This window comes from Zootermopsis nevadensis, unplaced genomic scaffold (assembly GCF_977971745.1).
Source record: "Zootermopsis nevadensis isolate Lab colony 2312 unplaced genomic scaffold, Znev_1.0 Znev_ptg000015l, whole genome shotgun sequence".
Lineage (NCBI taxonomy): Eukaryota > Metazoa > Arthropoda > Insecta > Blattodea > Termopsidae > Zootermopsis > Zootermopsis nevadensis.
Window position 1 is genome coordinate 8,415,486 of NW_028259147.1, and position 21,634 is coordinate 8,437,119.

Genomic DNA, 21,634 nt, shown 5'->3' on the forward strand with positions numbered 1-21,634 from the left:
TTTTAGATACCACTACTGACTGCTCTCTGCTGGTCTATTTAAATGCCAATACGCTGTATACATTCAACTACTTTTATGTCCTGTTTGGATTTTCTATTTAACTTGCATAAAACGGAAGACACTTTGCTAAAAATGGTGAAAATATGTTCTGATAGGATCACAATTCCTCTTTTTGAATACTGACCGTGTGAAATATTTTTCACGGACTGTACCACTGTCGATATTGAGATGTGTAATATGTGTTGCCTTTCTGCTTCCCGTCGTACGGTAGAGAATAAAGCAAGTCCAAGTCATATGACTTTGGCGAAGTCTAAACATCTCCTATTGCATGCAGATACACGATGTATAAGCATTGGATTTTATATTCTCAGAGCTAAGCTTCCTTTCGTGAGCGATTAAATGCGAGCTGTGCGAGTTGCGTTGGTGAAGCGGAAATATCAAACTGGCTGTTTGTGTGGCGCTGTCTTAGGTTACAGTGAAGCGGTCAGCGGACAAAGTCCGGGATCAAATATTTTGATATTTTCACGTGAGTCGCTGCGCTGGCCAGTAAGGCGCATGCGCAAGAAAACTCCGACCGTGCAGTACACTGAAGTTGCATGCGCAGGAAGGCCGTGTGTTTCTCTCACGTAGGACACAACAAGCGATTCCCCGCTTCATATGACATAGATCGCTTGTCATCGCTAACGTAGGACATTGCCTAAGCGTCCAAAATATACAATTTCCTACTAGGAAGATGGGATATTAGTTTTATAACTTTTTCAGATATAAAATACCTCTATTCTAAGGAAATATGACAGCTACACACACGAGTATATTACTTCACTCTATGATGTATGACAAAACACTTGGTGTGGAATCCTGGCTTCCTTCGACACGTGCCAGAATAAAATGACTTTTCTCTCCTGCCTCATTTCACTATTATGAGGTACACAAAGTATTACCAGGAAAACTAGGATATAACTAGTACAAAGAAGAAGGCTTGAAAGCTATGCTGACACCGTTTGCCAGTCTCAGTTTGACTCCAGATCACGTAAAAAATTTGTAAAATACGTGGCGGACCCCGTCCGACATCGGACCGGAACTCGAATATTTAAATGTCGGACTCAGTCCGACAGAGACCGCAAAGGGTTAAGAAAGCCGCTGTATCTGCAACTGAATTCAGAATAAAAGAGAGAATCTCGTAGTCACTGATGTGTATGTTGATTTTCCTTGACACCGTCTCTGTCCTGTGACGTCACTGCAACAGTTCAGACTTTGACCTTTCGCTAACCTAAGCTGCTAGCTCATCGCTGGAATCGTCATCACAAGATTGATGAAGTGGTTGGCCTTACATGCCACGATATCGCAAATGCTGACGCAACGGGATACAAATGCGAAGTTGTATCTTTCTTTACGGTCATGTGTTTCAAAAACGTTTGTCTCAACCGCCAGCCTACGTCCAGATCCACCCCAGCTGTCTCTGCATTTGGTATCGGGGGTTTCTTCCGCTGAGACAAAACAAGTTGATCACTCGCTTCCGTCTGGTTATACATAGGTTTAGTATGCGTGGAGCTCAACGTCCATGCCTCTCATTTGTCTCGTTGGGGAAGTGCCAAGTATAGACTAATTCTTTGGTTGTTTTTATCAGACTGTATACAGCGTCGTATGAGATTGGAAACGAATGATGAGTATTGTTTTGGCTCTACCCCATCTTCGGTGAATATTATGATATTTGCAATAATCAGCCGGTGTAATAACAAATGTTATGTTGTGCATTATGCGAGTTATATTTAATACACACGACATTTCGAGAGTTGACCATAATCTAGTCTTTAAATAATACGTTTTATTAAAATCACAGTTACTTCTCTTTATTTTCCTTTTCGATATTCATGCAAATGGTTGGGATCGATCTCGATACCTTCTGCATAGTTAATGGAGTTTAATATAAGATTATGAATATGTGGCTTCAGACTTTTTGCCCTGTCGAAGGACTATTAATTACATATGGTGGTTTAGGAATGAAAATAATGATTCCCATCACACCGCAGACTTATCAGCTTCATAGAATGTTGCAGGAAGTCTTTCTTCCTTCCTAATCTCCGGACGTGCAGTGACCGTAACACCCACGCCCATAATGAGCGGATAGTTCGACCAGAATGCGCCAAGGAATCGGAATTTTGTAAATGTGATGGAGCAGTTAAGCACTTAAGTTCTTTAAACCTCTGAAGTCGAAGCTTGTCTGAATAATATTTAAGAATGCAATCCGTACCTGAAAACACATTTCTCCTCTGCGAAGACCAACTGGTTAACTCCGTTTAATGAAACAATAGCTGTTCATTCTGAGAATCATAGAAAACCCATAAATGAAAATACAGAGTTACTGATTGTTAAATCAGACACTACACTTGGTAACACTGGGCTTAAAAGGTTAAACATTTTGTGTAATTTAAGCAAGTACGACTCTGCGACATGCGACACAATTTGGTTACCACCTCTTTACCGGCTTCCGACAAATATTTTCATTTTCGTTCTTATCAGTATGAACGTCGTGGAGTTGGAAACCGATAGTTGTTCCTTTCAGATATCGAAAAAGCAACGTTGCATGTCATTTTAACACAACAAAACCGCGCTGGACGAAAGAGGTTCGAGTTACGGCAAGGACAAAAATATTTCGATGGATGTTAGGTGGGCCTCAGAGCCAATATGGGCATTGTGAGAAAGAAACATATGTCCTGCTGGGAACAGAGACCCTATCTCGCAGACTGTCCATTCACTCCAGTAAGTCACCTCGTCTCAGTTTGTTGAAGCAGACACCAGAAAAACAGAGCTAGCAAGGGTCGATTCAGAACGACCCAAAGTCAAATAATTTTTTTAAAGATAGTGATTGACGTTCGGGCTCTACAGAAGAGTAGGATTTGTAGACGAAGTCAGTAATAATAAACTTTAGAAGGAAGAATTGTCAGAGGGCTCTTTAGATTTTACAGCTGCTCTTTCTTACCGGTGGTCATTGCGTTCTTGGACCAGTGTTTTTCGTTCGTGGCGTTGTTAGTACCTCTGTCGCTGTCCTTGTGTTCTTTGTACATTGTAAGCACACAAAAGACTGCTGAGTGGTTTGTTGCGCTGTCGAATAGCGTGTCTGTTACTGGTCAGTGTTTTTGGTGAATTGTATGGCACACTTTGTTGCTATTAGTGCTTTTTTCAACTATGTAGTGTATGTGAGTCACTTAGTGTGCTTTTTGTTGCGTTGTGTAGTGTATTTTAACCCTGGTTTATACGTTTTGTTGTGTTGAAAATTAAGACTCTCCAGAGCACATTTATATTACGTTTTACCACAGCCAGTACACGCATACGCAGCGCGGCGGGTGAGAGGGGGGGTCTGCGGGACGACTCCTTTAACCTCCGTCCAGGCCCCAACTTTAGTGGGGAGCGGTGCCGAGGAATCCACCCCAGCAGTCGATCCTTTAACCGGTCGCCCGGCCACTATCCCGGTGTACGCCGCGCTGACCTCAGCGTAGCTGAGTTGCTGGCCACCGGAGGTGGCTTGTTCGCCCGTGGAACTGGTGGGTCCAACCACCGGGCCGGAGAACTTTCGCCGGACCCGTCTCCGGACAGTGGCTTCGGGCGCCGGGGCCAATTCGTTCCCTTCCTTTCTCCTATCACCAGAGTAGATCCACAATCCGGGAAGAACCACCTCTTATATATACGTTGAGGCCGCCAAGCAGAGTAGGAGGGGTCATTTCAGCGAAACTGCTTTATGCTGATTAGGGCTTTTGAAGGATGTTGTTTGCCTATGTAACAGCAAGAGACGAGGAAGTAGGGGCAAGTGAATGGGGCATTAGAAAATGAAGGGGAAATTGGAGAGAGTCGGCGCGCGCACTTCAATTCCGTTTACTGCATCTAGCCACACGCAACACGTTGCCAATTGTCTGTCATTGGTCTGAGCGGTGAGTAGTGCAGGACAGTGAAGAATAACAATGTCGTCATTGTGACTTTTGAAGAAGAACGCGAGACAAAGTGTCACATATGAACTCGTATGTACATATAATTCTTATGCTCGTTTCGTTTTTGTAATGTTGCCGTATTATGTTCTTGGATTAGTTTCTTTTTTGTTTGCATGTTGTATAACTTTTTACACTGATAAGACATAAATGTGATAAGGGCAGGGTATAAAGGACTGCAATATGTGTGACTTGTTGAAGGAGTGGGTTGAATAATCATGTGCGTGGTACTACCGAAGCGTTAGTGGGATATACAGATCTTTTCCTTCACGAAACCGCAGGCAGACGTAATTTGTTATCTCGTTTAAGTAGGAAGGAAAAGGAGTGTGGACGGGAGAACTGATTAGGCGACCCGAAGATGATAACGAGCTACATAAGGTCGCCGTTTTTTCAACACTGGTGAGGCTTCATATAGTTCAGAAAGGAGTTTTGTTTGTCATGCTGCTTGTGCGACACTATAGCTACTCCTGGTCTGCGGACTGTAGTCATTGCCCTGGCTGACGTGTTCGTGTTTTACCACAGTGTGGACATTATATGTATAATGCTGTCCTTTTTTCGGTTTTCCCAGTGACGATAAGTTTTAATAATGTGAATGTTTCATACCAGAACTCCAAGTGCACTTAACAAAATTGGATAACGCACACAACTTAAAAAAAATAAAACGAAATGTTTGTGAAATGTTCATGAAATGTTGGGTTTTTTGTAACAATGTACGATGTTGGCGAATATGCTAATGACTCAAGTCGACTATCGTAGTTAAAGTCAAATTGTATGGTCGTTGATAAAGATCGAGTTTTTTTACAGAAGTACATTCTTGATAAACTGGTTATTGAGTGATAAACGATTTTAACCTTCACAAACTAGTTGTAAAAGGATGTGGCACGACGGTTAGGAATAGGCAATTGTTTGTTTTTGTGCGTTGAACTTCCTAACAGTGACTTCTCAAATATCGATAGTGGATTAGTGAAAAAAGAATACTTACCATTAAAGGCTTACAAAATATAGATTTTGAAATGGTGAAAAAAATCCGGAAAATGTCATAGTGTCATTTCTACCGATTAGTTACCGATAGATTGCGATGTTAAGATATGTCGATATACGCACAACCATTATTGTAGTGAATAAACTTTCGTGATGGGTGATGTTATGCACATATCAGGAAAATATTGTCTACCGCATTGCGGGAAGCAGATGATTTCCAGTAAACAGCTTCTCTCGATGAAAATGGAATTTCCAAGCAAAAACACACAGCATAGTTTTATTTGGCGAGGTGCATGAAAGGTACGTATGACTGAGAGTGCTGCGTAATATGCTTACAAAGTATTGCGACTGAATTTTGTTGCATCCAATGGCACTCTTGTACTTTTAATATCGATAGTACTAAAACAGTAACGATCGTTTTCCCAGAGACTTCTTTATCAAAATAGTTTCGCAGTTTTGTCCTTTCTACCCTAGCTACAAGCCTAGTCCATCTTTATCTCTTAGATTTGATCACCCTGACAATAATGGGTGGTCTGCATAAATCACGAACTTCCTCATTTTGTAACTGACGTGTCCAAATTTCGTAATGTACGCTCCTCCCTCAGAGTAAAGGTACCATTTGGCTGCACGCGACAGAGACAAGCGACCGGGGCAGGCGACAGAGACGGGAGACGGACACATCGCAACTTGTCGCCACACACTTTGGAGGTGACGACCGAGACATGCGGCACGCCAGACATACGTGCACATATTCTGTGAAAAATGAATACAAAAATGCTTCTAAAAAGGTTAATCGAAGAAGAAGAAGATGATGTGTTGCTGTGTTATTTGTTGCGAAAGAAACAAAGAAAACCTATTCAAAACCAGACGTGAAGAAGGATCTTTCTGTCTGTTAATAAAGAATCATTTATCATTACAATATTCCCATCCTTGTATGACTCGACCTCAGGATCGAACAGTGGTCGGTTTTCTGCTACTAATTCTACCAATTGCTCATCTTGGTCACCAGTAAATTTAATTTCTGCCATTATTTTACTCAACAACACACGTGCTGCCTGAGCCCGTCGCGAGACACTACTGGTCCGAGAGCGGTCTCCTGTGCTTTGTCTCTGACGCCTGTCTTCGTCTCGCGCTCATAATTGTACTTCATACGATTGTACAAAGAGCAGACAGGAAGCGACCAGTCTCGGTCTCGTAACTCTGTCGCCTGCCTCGGTCGCTTGTCTCTGTCGCGTGTAGCCAAATGGTACCTTAAGAGGTACGTTTCCCAACCATTAATATAACAATGCTTGAAGTATATGAACGCGGCCATTTTAGCTTCAAATACTTTCTCAATGAAAGAAAGCAGGCTTATTGTGTATAATGAATTTTTCTCGGGCTACCAGCCGTGTAAGGTGGTTTCATGGGCTGGTAGCCCGGGAAGAATTCATTATACTTTGTCGCCGTGAAAACTTCAGATCATACTTGCTTAATGTGTGCCTCATTTCGAATCTTGAACGAGATGAACGATTTTGACGAAACGACTGAACGTTGTGTTATTGGAGGTCACTTCCTCCTCTTTTAGTTTGGACATTTCGGACGAAATTAGGGACAGGTGACGGTTTTCTGTGAATGTAGTAATGCATCTTCGTGTCTCATAAAGAACGGCAGTGTGCTTTTCAAGAAGTGTGCTTAATGAAGTGAATGGGTATATTCGTTATTTAGTTACAATAGTATCAGGTTCTTGTACGAGATGTCGCACGTAACTCGGAAAACCCACGTACCAACATACAACTGCGATGTTCTGCAATGTTATTAACGCGTGACGGGTTCCACGTCAAGTGGAGGACACTTCTTTCGAGGCAGGCTCCATCTCCGTCCCTTGGTTTAGGAACAAGTTGCTTGTTCTCTTACTTTTCGAATGTAACTAAAGAATATTTGATTATTTTGATGCCTTGTTGCCGGTCCAAGCAACACGTTCACGTCGCGATACAACCCCCCTGTGAAAATATTCAATATGATTTGGGGTTTTCACAGCGGTGAGTATGAAGATTTCTGTCTTCTGGGTTGTTGCGCTGTGTAGTCTGGTCGATGTTTACCAACGTTTCAGAGGTCATACTGCCTCCGTCATCAGGACGATGAATATGAAGATTTCTGTCTTCTGGGTTGTTGCGCTGTGTAGTCTGGTCGATGTTAACCAACGTTTCAGAGGTCATACTGCCTCCGTCATCAGGGCGATGAGTATGAAGATTTCTGTCTTCTGGGTTGTTGCTCTGTGTAGTCTGGTCGATGTTAACCAACGTTTCTGAGGTCATACTGCCTCCGTCTTCAGTGCGATTATCTGGTTTACAATTAAAAATTCATTGTTTAGTTTTGAGGTTTTCACAGCGGTGAGTATGAAGATTTCTGTCTTCTGGGTTGTTGCGCTGTGTAGTCTGGTCGATGTTTACCAACATTTAAGAGATCATACTGCCACCGTCATCAGGGCGACAACCCAGAAGACAGAAATCTTCAATATTAAATACGTTAAGTTCATATGAATTTTATCTGAACTTATCTAATCTGATATGTATCTTTCCATATGTATAGTCTTTATGCTGTGGGCCTGACATTGACATTACCAATATCAGTTTCCCTTCCAATAAAATCAGTTTCATTAGGAATAAATGGTAAACATGTAGCTTAATATTTCTTAAGTGCCCGTTTCCTCACTTCTCTGTGTTTGCTAATATAGGCCTGCCCCATATTTTTTATGTTTTCTGTATTCCTACCTCGCGGCAATTCTGGACGCCTGTTATGGATTCTGAATTCTGTATCATATTACATTACATTTAATTTATCTTCTCCAGTGTCGGTTCCCTCCATTCATCGTTCCCTGGCATCCCGGCACGTGTCACAGCTTTCTTCCTCTCTACATTCCAGACTTACCCATTTTTCTAAAACTTTCTCAGGTCCCTTCAACCTCAAAATCCTCACCTCCCGCCACACCAATCCTTCCCTTCTTACCTCGTACATGTTTGTTGTATGTAGTCGTTGTTCCAGTTACTTTTGATTTAATGAAAACGCCATTACTATCCTATCCCTCCATAAAATCGTTAAATTTTCTGAAATCGGGGTGTGTGTTACATTTGATGGCGCATTTGAATCGATATAGCGTCCACCCCCCTGTCGAAAACTTATTACTAAATCAAGGGTGCTTTTTGAAATCGATGGCATCTTTAAATTGAGGTAATAGGTATATTTCCAGACGACTTTAAATAGATTCTCTTTCACGTTCATACTTCTTTCTTAGTCGTGTTGCCCGGTATAATAATAATATATAATACACGTAACAGATATTAAAACAAAATGTATTTCGGAAGTAGCTGCTGCACTGTGTTCCTCAGGGGCAAGGTTCTCTCGGGTACATAGAAGTAAATACCCTGTAAAGTGGTGGATAGATGGAATAATAATAGTACGTAATCGTTTTCTTATAAATGATGCATCCTACAAGCATTGGCACATTTCGTTTTATTGTAAATCTCTTTGAGCTCTAAAACATTTTAATTTGAAGGACTTTTCGATGTCGTGAATATTTAATTACATGAAAGTAAATGTAATATGGCTCGCTCGCTGCAACGTGATTAGGTTGGCAACACTACATTTAGGGTCTTCATCTGCGGAGAATGAAGATCAGAGTTAATGAGGCATGCAAATTCGTAAAGAACGCAGTTGTAAAACGTGGGCGTAACTAACTGGAGCACACCGTTCCCACTGTTTTGCTCCTGACAAGTTGCAATTCGCAGTCTAGTTTCTATTCCCTGAAAGCCTATGTGACGGAACGTCGCGGTCGAGTGGTTGGCACTATTGTTTCATAACGGGAAGTCTAGGGTTCGTATCTTTGGCGCGGAGACAGACTATCATGACAAAAAGTTCGTAATTTTTCTCAGTCACTCCAGGCAACTTCCAGTGCAGTGCCTTATATCGGGCCACGCCCGCATCCAGCCACATTTTTTCAGTTACTTGTTCACGAATCGCTTTATCGACGCTGTATAATCAGAGCTGTTGACTGCGTCGTAAAAAGACTCATGTGAGCTGACGTATCATTTTTCTGGGCTCTACCGTGTCATACTGAGAAGGAAAACTGGGAACTGTTTTATTGGCAATTGTATTTCCTGCAAAAGCCTTATAACCAGCCGGACATTTTTTACGTCCTTACGCTGAAACTGCTTTCATTATTCTTATATCAAATTCGTTTATGATTGCGTAATGGAGTTCTATGAATTAAAGCTGAAATCCCTTCGAACAAAGGTGATTATAATGAGTGGGACTCGTGCGTATTTTCTCGAAGGAATGAGACCAGTGAGGCATTTTTATAAGAAAGTCTCTCGAAGGTGAGAGACCATATTTATATTATAAGCACGTTTCTCTGTAAAAGAAACCATTAAATAAATGTACTGTAGTTGTTACTTCTTTTGATATTCGATCCCCGTGAGAGACCCTGAGTTAGCTGACGCAAAAACCTGACAGTGGAACCACGGTTTCGGAGAATCTGACGTAAATACGTCTTTGTATTTAAATTATATTTAGGCAATAAATACAATGAAAGGAAGTTCATATATTAGCTTTATTCTAAATATCCCCTTTATACATGCGTTACAATTGAGTAAATAGTTTGATTAAGACATTGCTTATTTAACTTGAATTAGTTGCTGTTGAGCTAGCAGCAATTCTACATCACTTGACAATTCTATGTCTTCTTTCCATTTTATATTTTCATCCACGACAGTTTGTTGTTTTTGGAAAAATGCATGGTTAACTGTAATGTTGTAATGTTTGTAAGTTTGTACAATGGGGTATTAATCAAATAAGTAAGCCAACGTTTTATTGTATCTAAAGTGGATACACAAATCCATTACTCCTAGACAATATAGGTATTTGCTGCTTATTTAAAGATAGCCAGCATGTTGTGCATACCTTAAATTGGGATACATTTTCATTTACAAACTCCGTACCCAATATATTTAAATGGCTATCAGTAACTTGTTTCAAATCTTTTTCAAACCATAACCGATCACATACATTGCACGCGTATCCAAATCTATTTTCATTAAAATGCTTATGAAAATATTCTGTTGCATTGTCATACCTTGGTTGTGCTCGTACTTGCTAATGGTGTGGAAGGATTAACTTGCAATAATTGCTTCTTGCAATTTCTATATTCCCTCACACGTTCAGCATTAGTTTTTGGTATTTTTTTTTGGGGGGGGGGGGAACTTCTGGTTCATTATTTAATACTTCTATTTTTGTACGTTTTCTGTACTGTCTCATATATTCTGCATTACGGACTCTTTTAGCTTCAATGTCATCCATGTTGTCATCTCTACATAGTATGACGCAAGACACAAACGCAGTAGCGTGAAGTGCCATGCGCCTTTTCCCCTTACCTCAAACTTTGTTTAATTGTAAGAGACCACGATGTCCACCGGCAATGATCAATTTAATCAAAACTAAAATGGAGAGAGTGGAGGGCAGTATCACAGATTTCTTAATAATTCTTGTATAAGATAAGTAATTGTGATATTCTAAAACGTTTTTAACAGCAAAATATTATCTACTCTACGACGCACTTCTACATGCGATTCACAGCTCAACTCTTTCCGCTATAACGAAAGCGGATTGTTGACGGCAGTAATGAAACACAACAATGCCGAATAAACAGATGACATAACAATTAGTTTCATAGGTAAAGGAGTAAAGCATTGTTATGCATGCAGGAGTTCATATAAAAGCTGACCATTGTCGGTCCATATTTACTCGGTCGGCAAACTCTGCGAGAAAATCCTACTAACGAGGGTCCTACACGAGGTCAGTGAACGCGGGCTGCTGCGCGACGAGCAGTTTGGGTTTCGACCCAGACACAGCACATCGTTACAGCTGGCTCGCCTCGTCGAAAGGGTCAACAGAAACCTTGATGAGAAGCGGCTAACCGGCGCGGTTTTCCTGGACGTGGCCAAAGCCTTCGACACAGTCTGGGTCCAAGGCCTCCTATACAAACTGACCGTCCTCAACTTCCCGTCGTACTTGGTAAAAACCATCTCTTCCTACCTCGCTGACCGGACATTCCAGACATCCTTCCAGTCGGCCATGTCCACACGTCGTACCATGCGGGCTGGAGTTGTGCAGGGCGGAATTCTCTCCCCTGTGCTCTTCAGTCTGTATGTCAACGACATACCCACACCGTCCCGCCACGTCGAGTTAGCACAATACGCGGACGACACGGCTCTAGTAGTCACGTCCCGTAGCCCAACGCTTCTCGTCAGGTATCTGGAGACCTACCTCAGTAGACTTGAGCTCTGGCTCAGGGCCTGGAGGATTGCTATCAACGTCTCGAAGAGCACCGCGGTTCTCTTCATTTCCGCGAGAAGACACATCCAACAGCCCCGAGCAGTGCAGTTCCTCGGACAGCCGATCCAATGGGTCAAAACAGCACAGTATCTGGGGGTCACCCTTGACGCCGGGCTTACTTGGTCGGCGCACGTCAACCAAGTGGGAAAGAAGGCAGCGCAACGATTAGGTGTGCTAGGCCCGCTTATCAATAGGAGAAGTGGCCTGTCAATCAGGAACGGTGTACTACTCTATAAGCAGCTCATCCGTCCCATAATGGATTACGCATGCCCGATCTGGAGGTCAGCTGCCCACAGCCACGTCCAGAAGCTGCAAGTTCTGCAATCCAAGTGTCTTCGAATTGTTACTAACGCGCCCTGGTACGTTAGTAACAGGCAAATACATGAGGATCTGGGGGTCCCTTTCTTTGCCGACCACATCAGAGCACTGAGAGGTTTGACTCGAGGTTAGCTGGTGTGGGGAACCCCTTAGTTCGGCAACTCGGAAGACACTCGTGCCGAATGAGGGCTGCCAGAGTTCACCCAAGGGCAACCGAGGGCGACTGATGTTCAGCAGGCCAGCCGAAGCCATCCCCAAAAGACGGCCAAGTCAGCACAACGAGTGGTTAGACTACTCGGCTACCCTGACTGAGGTTTTTCGTGCTTTCCTCAGTTGTAAGGCGAATGCCAGGGTATAACTTAATAGGGGCACGGCCCGCCACCCTTCCCCCCGATCATGGAGGCCATCAGCTGAAGTGATCTTCCCCCCATGCCGCAGAGGCCTTCAGCCGAAACGGCCCCTCCCTCTCTGGGTTCATACCCCAGAGACCCAACCAACCAAATTCCTTCGACAACTTGCCTGACAGGATAACCTCCCATCAGCAGCAACAAATCCCAGTTTGAATGGTCGAGGCTCCCGCCACGACGAAACCCCGTTAGCGTTAGCAAAATTTCCGTTCTTATATTACGACCGTTTACCATTTCCAGCAATGCGTCTTGTGCGCAGGAATGGTTTCACCTAGGTAGGGACGATGCTTGCGCTTGCGCAGGCCTCTGCCCTCAGTTAGCTTCTTTGGTTGGTTGGTTTTCCATATTTACACATTGTTGGTATGGATCTAACACATTTTCCTAAAGCTGTTTTACCGAATGACCCTTCCGTATAGACGTACTTACGTCAAAAACCGAAGAAGGTGGGCGGTTATAGGCGTTTAGTTGTTAAGGGATAACGTTTTGCCCGACTACCGCTGACAAAGAATTTAAAACAATCCTGCCAAATAAGAATACAGAAAATAATGAAGTTATGAGAGGAACACTGGAGACGTAGAGCACCTCTGAATCGGCCGTAAAATTCTACCAGTCTACCACGGCTGCACAACTCAGAAGACTTTGTGTAGTATCGTATTGCGCCTTTCTGGTACTATGTTCATTGTACTACAACCCCACCCTCGCAACCAAGTAATCGAGGTTGTAAAGTGGCTATGGCGTGCCATGTGAAATTCCTGTTACATATCCGAATTGAACTTAAAACTTCAGAATTTTTTTTGTCACATGTACGAGTTGTAGTTTTGTGAAAACGGATAGTGATAATAAAACGGATTTGTAGAACAAATTTGTTACTTCTATCGATCCAGCAGAAGTAGGGTAGTAGGTTCTGATTCTGTTCCAGATAAATGACGCAAGGTAAGAATTTTTAATGTTGTTAGCTGCAAAAAGTTTTCTAGTGGGCATAATTACCAACCGGTTTACAAAACACGTGCAACTGGTTTAGAATATGTGGATGAAGTCTTCTGAATTGTTACGTCATGTAGTCCTGTAGGCGGTTACCAAGGTGTAGGAAGAACGTATCGCTCCCATTTTCAGGGAAATCCGACACCTTCAACCGCAATGACGTCACCAAAATTTTTAAGAATGTCGGTCTTACATGTTTGGAGTCAATTCCCACTTAAATGGGATAACATTGTAATGTTTATTAGATACAGTGTGGATTGGACTAAACTGGCTCAAGGCTCGGTTCTATGGTGGACTTTTGTGAACACAGTGATGGACGTTTAAGCTACAGAAACGAAGGAATTTTATTTCTAGCATAACAGCTGTGAGCTTCTCAAGGTCTACCTGCGCCGTAGAATATTTAGTTGTACTCAATACGTTATTATGAGCTGTGGAAGAGAATATTGCTGGGTCACACAGTGCAAATGCGTTTTGCAATCACCTAATGCTTAGTTGTTGTTGCAACTTGTTTTAGTCCGGAAAAAGAAAGTGAGGGACTGAATGTAATGGACGGGGCGGGAGGAGGAAATGTAGCTGCCCTTGTCCTCTCCTGGTTTTATCGTGACATGCTGATACCGCGTTTCTTTGTGACGCAGTTTAGTTTTTGCATTTATTGGCGTCGTGAGGTTTGACTGCAGTCAACACGATTGAACCCCTTAACATTTAAAATAAAATGCAATTCCTTTATTTCTTCCTGTTTAATTTTACACTTTGCCCTCCTTTTCCCTTTGGTTGTCTCTTTATCTTTATCAATAGGAAGATACGGATACAAATAAAGATAAAAGAACGAAAACAAGAAGGGAAGAACCGAAGCCCTCTTTGTCATTTTTGACCTGTAGTTGGTGCCAGTAATTTCCTACGAAACGTCTGAAAATCTTCCAATAATACACGGTGTTCCTGACAGTATATTCTGCACTGTACGTATAGTTACGCGACCTAATTCAGGTGTCATTTCGCTGACCAAGGTTTAACGTATTCTGTTCTGTTCTGTTCTGTTTCAGAACTGTACTACAAAATACCTTTCCAGTCATTTTTGTTGGGGGTGAAACACAGTAGAAATATTGTCCAGTTTTTGTGCGCCTATTCTAGAACTATGGCAGTTAAACCGAGTCCTGTTTTATTACCTAATTCTGTAGTATCCATCATGGCCTCTTACGAATCCAGACAACGTTGGCAGCAGCTTCAGTTTTACGATCTGTAGCTGTGGAAGGCAACGCGTTCTGATGCTTTATTGCGGTACGAGCTGTAGGTTGCATATTTATTTCTCTCCTTAACGTAACCTGGAATTTGATCCCTGTTTCGTAAACCTTGAGTTTAAACGTTTTTTGGGTTTTTTTTACCATTAATTGGTACTGTACTTCCCACAAAAATTATCATAAATTTTTTTGGTAGTCATGTGGTATTCTCAAAGCCTCATTAGATAAAAATACTTTGGTGTTGCCCTCTCAACGATAAAAACAAGAAACAACCTTTTTCTGAAACACGTTTTTGCTTCAATATTTTTATTATTTAAGAGTATCAGTGAAGTTAACTAATATTGTCGTCTGTACGAGTTTGAAACTTGTAATTCTGTACCATTCATTGTATAATGAAGAAGTTGTTATGTAGGTAACGCAGGTTTAAGTAACGCAGGCTCTAATAATTTATTAATTCTTAAGGTATTTAGCAACCCGTTTCAACTGCAGCGTCTAATGACATGGATTTGGGAGGAGGCGTGGCTTCTTGTGAGGTATTATACCAGTGTTAGTGGAGTGAGTGGTGAAATTAACGAAACATTTTGGACAAGATGCGATTGAACGGCCGCCACAGTGCGAGTGCAGTGTTATTTTTGCACCATTTTGCTCAGAACATGGCCTGCACTTCAGTATACATATCAGAAAATGTTATCTGTTTGTTTTCCTTCCAGGAAATTAAGGGTCAAGTACCATAAACGATTCATTAGTAGCCCGGACAATTATTTGCAGTATCTGTGGTGTTTCCTGGTTCTGACTGATATTTGACCATTTTCAGAACACTAGAGGTTAAGACAAAGGCAAAGGCGCTTCCACTAGCACACATTACTTTGATACAGATTCCAATTTTAACAGACTTGGCATCCCCCTCCCCAGAGATTTGTTGTGTGTTTCCTCAGCCTCTAGGCGAGTGTCAGGATAGCGCCTTAAAACATGCAACCACCCTCTTATATTCCAAATCCTTACTTTCTCACCGTTCATGACCATCTTGTCATCTAATTTGACATAATGGTATTCACCAAAATTTCGCGCGGCGGTTTTCAGTCCATTGTCATGCAAACACGTACACACTGCTCGCCATGTGAAAAGTTATTTTTGACGGCAGTAACGAGCATAGCTTGCGTATGGCGCGTCGCACTGTCTTTCCTCTTTCCAACCAAGATAAATGGCACGGATGACATCAGTTGAAGGGGATCAATTTCAAGAATATCTTATTCCATACCACAGGCGCTACGTGTAATAAAATTAAAATCTTGTAAACAATTTAATAGTGTGATTGGAAACATATTTGACAAGAAAATGTCACTTTAGTGACTACCAGCTCCTCAGGAAGGACTCCATTCAATGTAGCAAACTGACTAGTTCCTTTCTTAATGTCTCCGGAAGCAAAATATCGCAGCAAAAGAAGATGTGTGATATGGTTGTAATAACTAAGACAATGTTACTTTATTAAAGCCTATTTTGAGGACGGAAACGGACATTTAAAGCAACACAAATAAGGTTACTGCTACCTTTACTGTGTATTTCAAGATCACCGACGAAATTCAGACGTCAGAGAAAAATGAAGTATTGTCAGTGGAGATTCGGCTTTACAACACATAGGTCTTAGACAAATAGAATAGCGATGAATCGCCCTGATGACGGAGGCAGTATGACCTCTGAAACGTTGGTAAACATCGACCAGACTACACAGCTCAACAACCCAGAAGACAGAAATCTTCATACTCTGATGACGGAGGCAGTATGACCTCTGAAACGTTGGTAAACATCGACCAGACTACACAGCGCAACAACCCAGAAGACAGAAATATTCATACTCATCGCCCTGATGACGGAGGCAGTATGACCTCTGAAACGTTGGTAAACATCGACCAGACTACACAGCGCAACAACCCAGAAGACAGAAATCTTCACTGAAAATACACCTTTCTGGCGTGAAGAGTTGCTGGACGCCCGAAGAAAATAGCTGCATCAGTTGATTAAAGCGTTGTTAAATATACTACGAAAGGGTTAAGTGAGCGGGCCACTAAGGTGGTACAGAAAGAATGGATCGCATCTGAGCAACGACACATTTTGTCCATCTCTGTACAGCCTCAGACCATTAGTGCTGACTCTGAGACTGAAATCTCTTCGTGAAGATCTGAACCGAACCAGAATTTGAGGGGAGAGAGCTGATAGCACGAGTCATTAAGTCAAGGTCTTGTGTTACATTATATAAATTTGTTGTGGAATGAGGAGAAGCATAATTTATCTTTGGGGACGACCGTGATTTTAAACCTCATTATTAGGTTGTTTTTCGATTTTGTTTTAATTGGAGAGATGCCATATGGTAAGATGATCATGAATAGTGTGCGAGGAATTTTAGTTAGTTTAAGGAAAGGAGGTGGTCTGTTTCGAGACACTGTCTAATTTGCCTCAAGAAACTGAGAAAAAGTCAAAATTTTCGGTCAGGATATTAACCCGGTTGAAATTTGAATTGAGTGCTTTCCGAATGAAAGTCTCACACCATTGCCTCTGTAATGTCTTGTTCGTCAATATGGGAGAAACCCTTGCATGACTAATGCTAAAAAAGAACTTGAAGGCAATACCATATCTATTACATGGATCAATAATGGTTGGCTGACAAAGAGAAAAACATCTTGATAAGGTTTTAGATGTTCATAAAACAGGTTTTATGGGCACTCACTCTCTTATTGAAAATCGATAGTCAGCTCCTCATGGAAATCCGCCGCTGTCTTTATAACGTATTGCTTAAAGCAAACGTAATTATTTTAGTTCTACCTCAGTGGTGCATTTGTGTCTTTTTGTTTTCGTCGTCTGCAGTGTTCAGCAGTAAACTTGTCGATGTGCCAAATATATACAGTGATGCAAACAAGTAACATGTTGCAAGTGACCGGCGCAAAAGCAGGCGAGCTGCTCGTACACGCGAGTCATCAGATTTGCAAGTGTTAAAAGTAACAGTGATTAAACGTTTTCACGGTGCATCTGAACGTTTTTGTTTTAGAAGTGTAAGTGATTGCTGTCTTCTGGGTTGTTGCGCCGTGTAGTCTGGCAGAAGTTTGCCCTACGTTCCAGAGGTCCTTGCTGCCTCCAACATCAGGGCCCTGATGATGGACTACACGGCCCAACGACTCTGAGGACGGCCGTCTTCATACCGCAATGAAAACCCCAAATCCTACAACTTAGGGCCTGTTTTCTTCAAGTTCGTACGATCGCCATTTGTACTGTTAATGATAGGGAATAAGCAGAGTCAATATTAACCCCAGAAAGCCTCCAGTGGAATATTTTATTTCTTTATATATATCATAGTATCGTTTACAAATGAAATATTCTGAGTATGCTTTCCCGCGCTAATGTTTGTGACTGATGTGAAAAAGCTTTTACAGATGGCTTATCTTTTTTGTTCAGGGAAGGACGTTGTGTCATGTGTGAAAGATGGCTAAAACGTACAGCTCTCAGTACAACATTAAGAAAGCAGCACGTCATTGCATGTCTTGCTGACAGCCTTGTAACTTCTTGAACCTGCATTATCAGGGTAGAGCAGGTGAAGGACTCCGACTTCGTTCTGTTGGTAAGTGAATTATTTCTTAATCATGCACTTGAAAAACACAGCTGTATATGCATCGTCATTGTGATTTACTTCTCACATTTGTTTACATGGTATCATTCATTTAATGTGTTGTAATCTCGCTGAAATAACACACAAAGTCCAGTGATCAACCTGCATGAGTAAGATAGAACAGCTATTTCCAGTCACGACGAGGTAAGTTGGCGAATGGCATGAAAGTCAAGGATAACGAGATTTGAAATGTTGGTCGGTTCGGTTGCAATTATGGTTTTTATTACTTTTCTTTTCTTGACTAAATACAGGATTATTTTTAATTTTTTTAATATTTTTTTTTAAGTGTTCTGTCTGACGCCAGGATCCTTCCATCCTTTTCTCGGACTAGGACCTGTTCGTATACGTTCTTGGCAGATGATCCAGAAGTGGTTTGCCATTGCCTTCTTCTGTGTGTGAATGGAGTAATTGTTGGGATGCCACGGAGGAAAACTCCTTGTTGCCTAGACCACGGCCTTGCCCAACACAAGTTATAAATTCGGGCACCGCCGGGAATCGAACCCGAGGCCCCAGGATAACAAGGCGAGCGTTCTAACCGCTAGACCACCGTGGCTTCTCAAATACAGGTTGCCCTAACTAAATGTTTCTTTGCGTGGCCGCTGATTGAAACGTGTTATCCTATATAGTGTGCAAAATCTGTATCAAAATGCCTTTTAAAACCGAATGAGGCCACTGCAAATATTCATGAATGGATTCAAAGCGAATATTTCTGTTATACACGTGACCACAGAAGGAATATTTTGTTTATGAATACTGCCGCTGAAAAGATATTTTACTCTGGGATACTATCATGACAAGTTTATTTGTTCATGGATTCGGCCACGGTAAATTTGTTTGTTCGTGAACGGGATTATGTCGATTTCATTAATGGATACGACCAAAGTATTATCCTCTTCTTCCACAATAGAGATAAAGCAAATTTTTGCTTGGAACAAATGCATTATGTTTTGTTATCAGAGCTTGTGAAACCCAAATTTTCACATTTCCTGACAGACAAAAATCGATACAAAGTCCTGTTTATGTATATAGAAGCTGATGAATGTGAAACGTAATAATTATTATGTGCTTACGTAAATTCAAGGGCGAGTTATGAAACGCTGAAAAAATAAAAGTAGATTAATAGCTCGAGATTGGAAAATCAACTTCTGTGTACTGTTACTCCAGTGGTGTAATGGTTAGCATACACGGCCTATTGATTAGGTCCCGGTTTGATTCCACCCGTGCTGACATGAAAAATGAAATATATAGCACATAATCTGACGGCGATAATAGAGTTTGCTCACAAAACGGCTTGTGCATTAAACGCAGAATGCCCCAAGAAGATGTATACGCACACTTAGTGAATGAAATAAAGACATTTTAGTAATGTAAAACATTACGTGCGTCAGAAATAGCACTTGGTTAATTATCGGATCTAGTGTAGGTGTTGAAAATGATCGCCGTTAACTTAATGGCACGGTTAAAAGCGGTGAACAACTGGCTGGCAAGGTTAATATTCCGTATTATAATGTGTTTCAATCTTCCACCACACTTTCGGTTTGTTTGCTCAGCTAGCTCAGACGACTCAGGGTCGCTAACGGGGATCGAACGCGAAAGAAGGTAAAAACTACGTCGAAACCTTAGAGAGTGCACACTTATAATCAATCTGGTCTCCTTCCTTCAAGAGACTCCACACAGTAGTGATTTTCGCGAGAAACTCCACCACGGTCTGCCCACACAGCCCTCATTAACATGTTAAATATCAAGAACAATAACAGCAGAGTAGGCGCACGGACGGACAAGGTCCCGCCGGTTACCGTGTATACATGTTTTTGGGACATTCTGTATACATCAAATATTGGACGGTGCCCACGTAATTGCACTGCGACGAGTCAGTAATTGCCACTGTTCTCCGTGCAATTTGTACGTATTGGAAAGTGACACCAAGTCTGATCTATCCCCAGATCGTCCAGGAGGTAGATTATTACTTCCATCAAATGGATCCAACAGAGGAGGTTTAATGCTGTTACCGGAATACGAAAGCAAAGCCAGCTCCCGAAACTTTGTTCTAACAAAAGAAAAGGGAACGATAAAAATGTGCAAAGTATGTGTTGTTAGTCAAATGAAGGTGTGTGTGGGGTTGCATTTACGCATTTGAACATACAACTTACGCGACAGATTATTTATTTTCAGCTCTAGGAAGATGTATCATTTCCTGAATGTTTTATCTCTCCTTCCTTCCCGATAAAGCAGTGTCCTCGTTTAATGTCTTACAAAATTATCTCTGTCGTCACAGGATGTCTGATTTCCGTATCCGTGCCGTTTTCGAAAGATCAGAAATTCTGAAGATCTTGTTTGACACCGCTGATAGTTTCGGATGCCAATGAGAATGCTCCAGTGTGCCTCAAAATAGGACCACTGATTGTTATGATGGCAATGAAGCGTCAGTTCTTCGTTTAACTACGCTTCTTAATTGCATGTATCAGTGGAGAAAGGGTAGAAGGAAAGTGAGTGAGGTCAGCTGAAACAGAATCACGGTCTAGTAAGCATTCAATCGGGATAATAAGAACACTGGTCTTACGAAATAATTGCGAAGTTAAGGAACCGGAATACGTCATTTCAAAAGACCGCATTTGCATCACGTCCTGAGACATTTTTAGCCACTTTCCTCTTCCGCAAACTGTTTCCCCATTTTAATTTTATCATACCATCTTCTTTTCATACAAGCAGATTGTTTATGAAAGGTTTCCACACCAAAATTTTGCATGCATTTCTCCGTCACTTCTCAGCTCGTGTCCGATCGTATCGTTTCCATATATTTTCCTGATGTATTTTGTTTATATACAGAAAAAGAAAACACCTTTCTATCGTTAATATCAAGTTCGGGTCTAGTATTCTCGTGTGAGGATGAATGTGCGTGATTTATGGAACTTGGCAGTTAGAAGGAAAATGAGAAGCAGTAACTAGGAACAGCCCGATGTAGGTAATTACGTTAACCCCCCCTCCCCAGATTTATTATTTATGCTGGCGTTAGAGCTGCTTTATACAAGCTGCAGCAGCGGTCACACCAATTTATCGATTGGCCACGTATACTCTGACGTGGTCATCCAGTGTTGGCTGGCAACCACGTTGTTCTGGAATCCGTGACCGCATAGCTTACCTCAAACTGTTGCCTTCAGCAGCATTTCCCTGGCAGAACATCTTGATTTATTGAGCGTGTATGTTCTCCAGGGGTGGATAACTTGGTCATCTGACCAATCAGTGTGATATTCAATTGAACGAAAACAAAAAATGAGGGGGAAAATTGTCGTTTATCATCAAACATGCGATATCTTTAAAAAATTGTTTAAACCAAGAAGATACTCCTATTAATATTTTGGTCTCTGTGGCTAGTCTTGCAAGAATTTACACACTGGTGATTAATTTCTGTGCGTAGTTTTCATTAACACGCCTTCTAATTCCGACTGCGTTGTATCTGTCGGATACGACATAAAAATCCCGCAATTTAGACCGTTTGTAACTGTTTACACGAAAACAATATTTAAAATAGCATTTGCCTGTACAGGTATGGCTGTGTTTGTGATCTGAATCCATACAAAGGTTCACATTCATTACAAAGCTGTTTATCAGAAGTAGGATCATGTGCTTTAGAGGTTCCACTCCCAAAGCTTCCCTTGACTCAGTCCGTTGATTACGAAGTTTATTTCTCATCACCATCAAACCGAAAGCTTT

At 41.7% G+C, this 21,634-nt stretch overlaps 1 protein-coding gene across 7 annotated transcripts in view; it reads left to right on the forward strand.

The window, feature by feature from the left end:
• The window catches only part of LOC110833293 (uncharacterized), a 77,560-nt gene that overhangs the window by 23,768 nt on the left and 32,158 nt on the right, over positions 1-21,634 (forward strand). For 5 of the 7 annotated variants that reach the window (XR_015535254.1, XM_022071159.2, XM_022071160.2 and 2 more), the window contains one exon: positions 17,713-17,875. The gene's annotated coding sequence lies outside the window, so the exon portion shown is untranslated. Of the gene's footprint in view, positions 1-3,885; positions 4,014-4,691; positions 5,262-17,712; positions 17,876-21,634 lie in introns of those variants that run through there. The other 2 variants (XM_022071158.2, XM_022071161.2) reach the window with 2 other exon arrangements.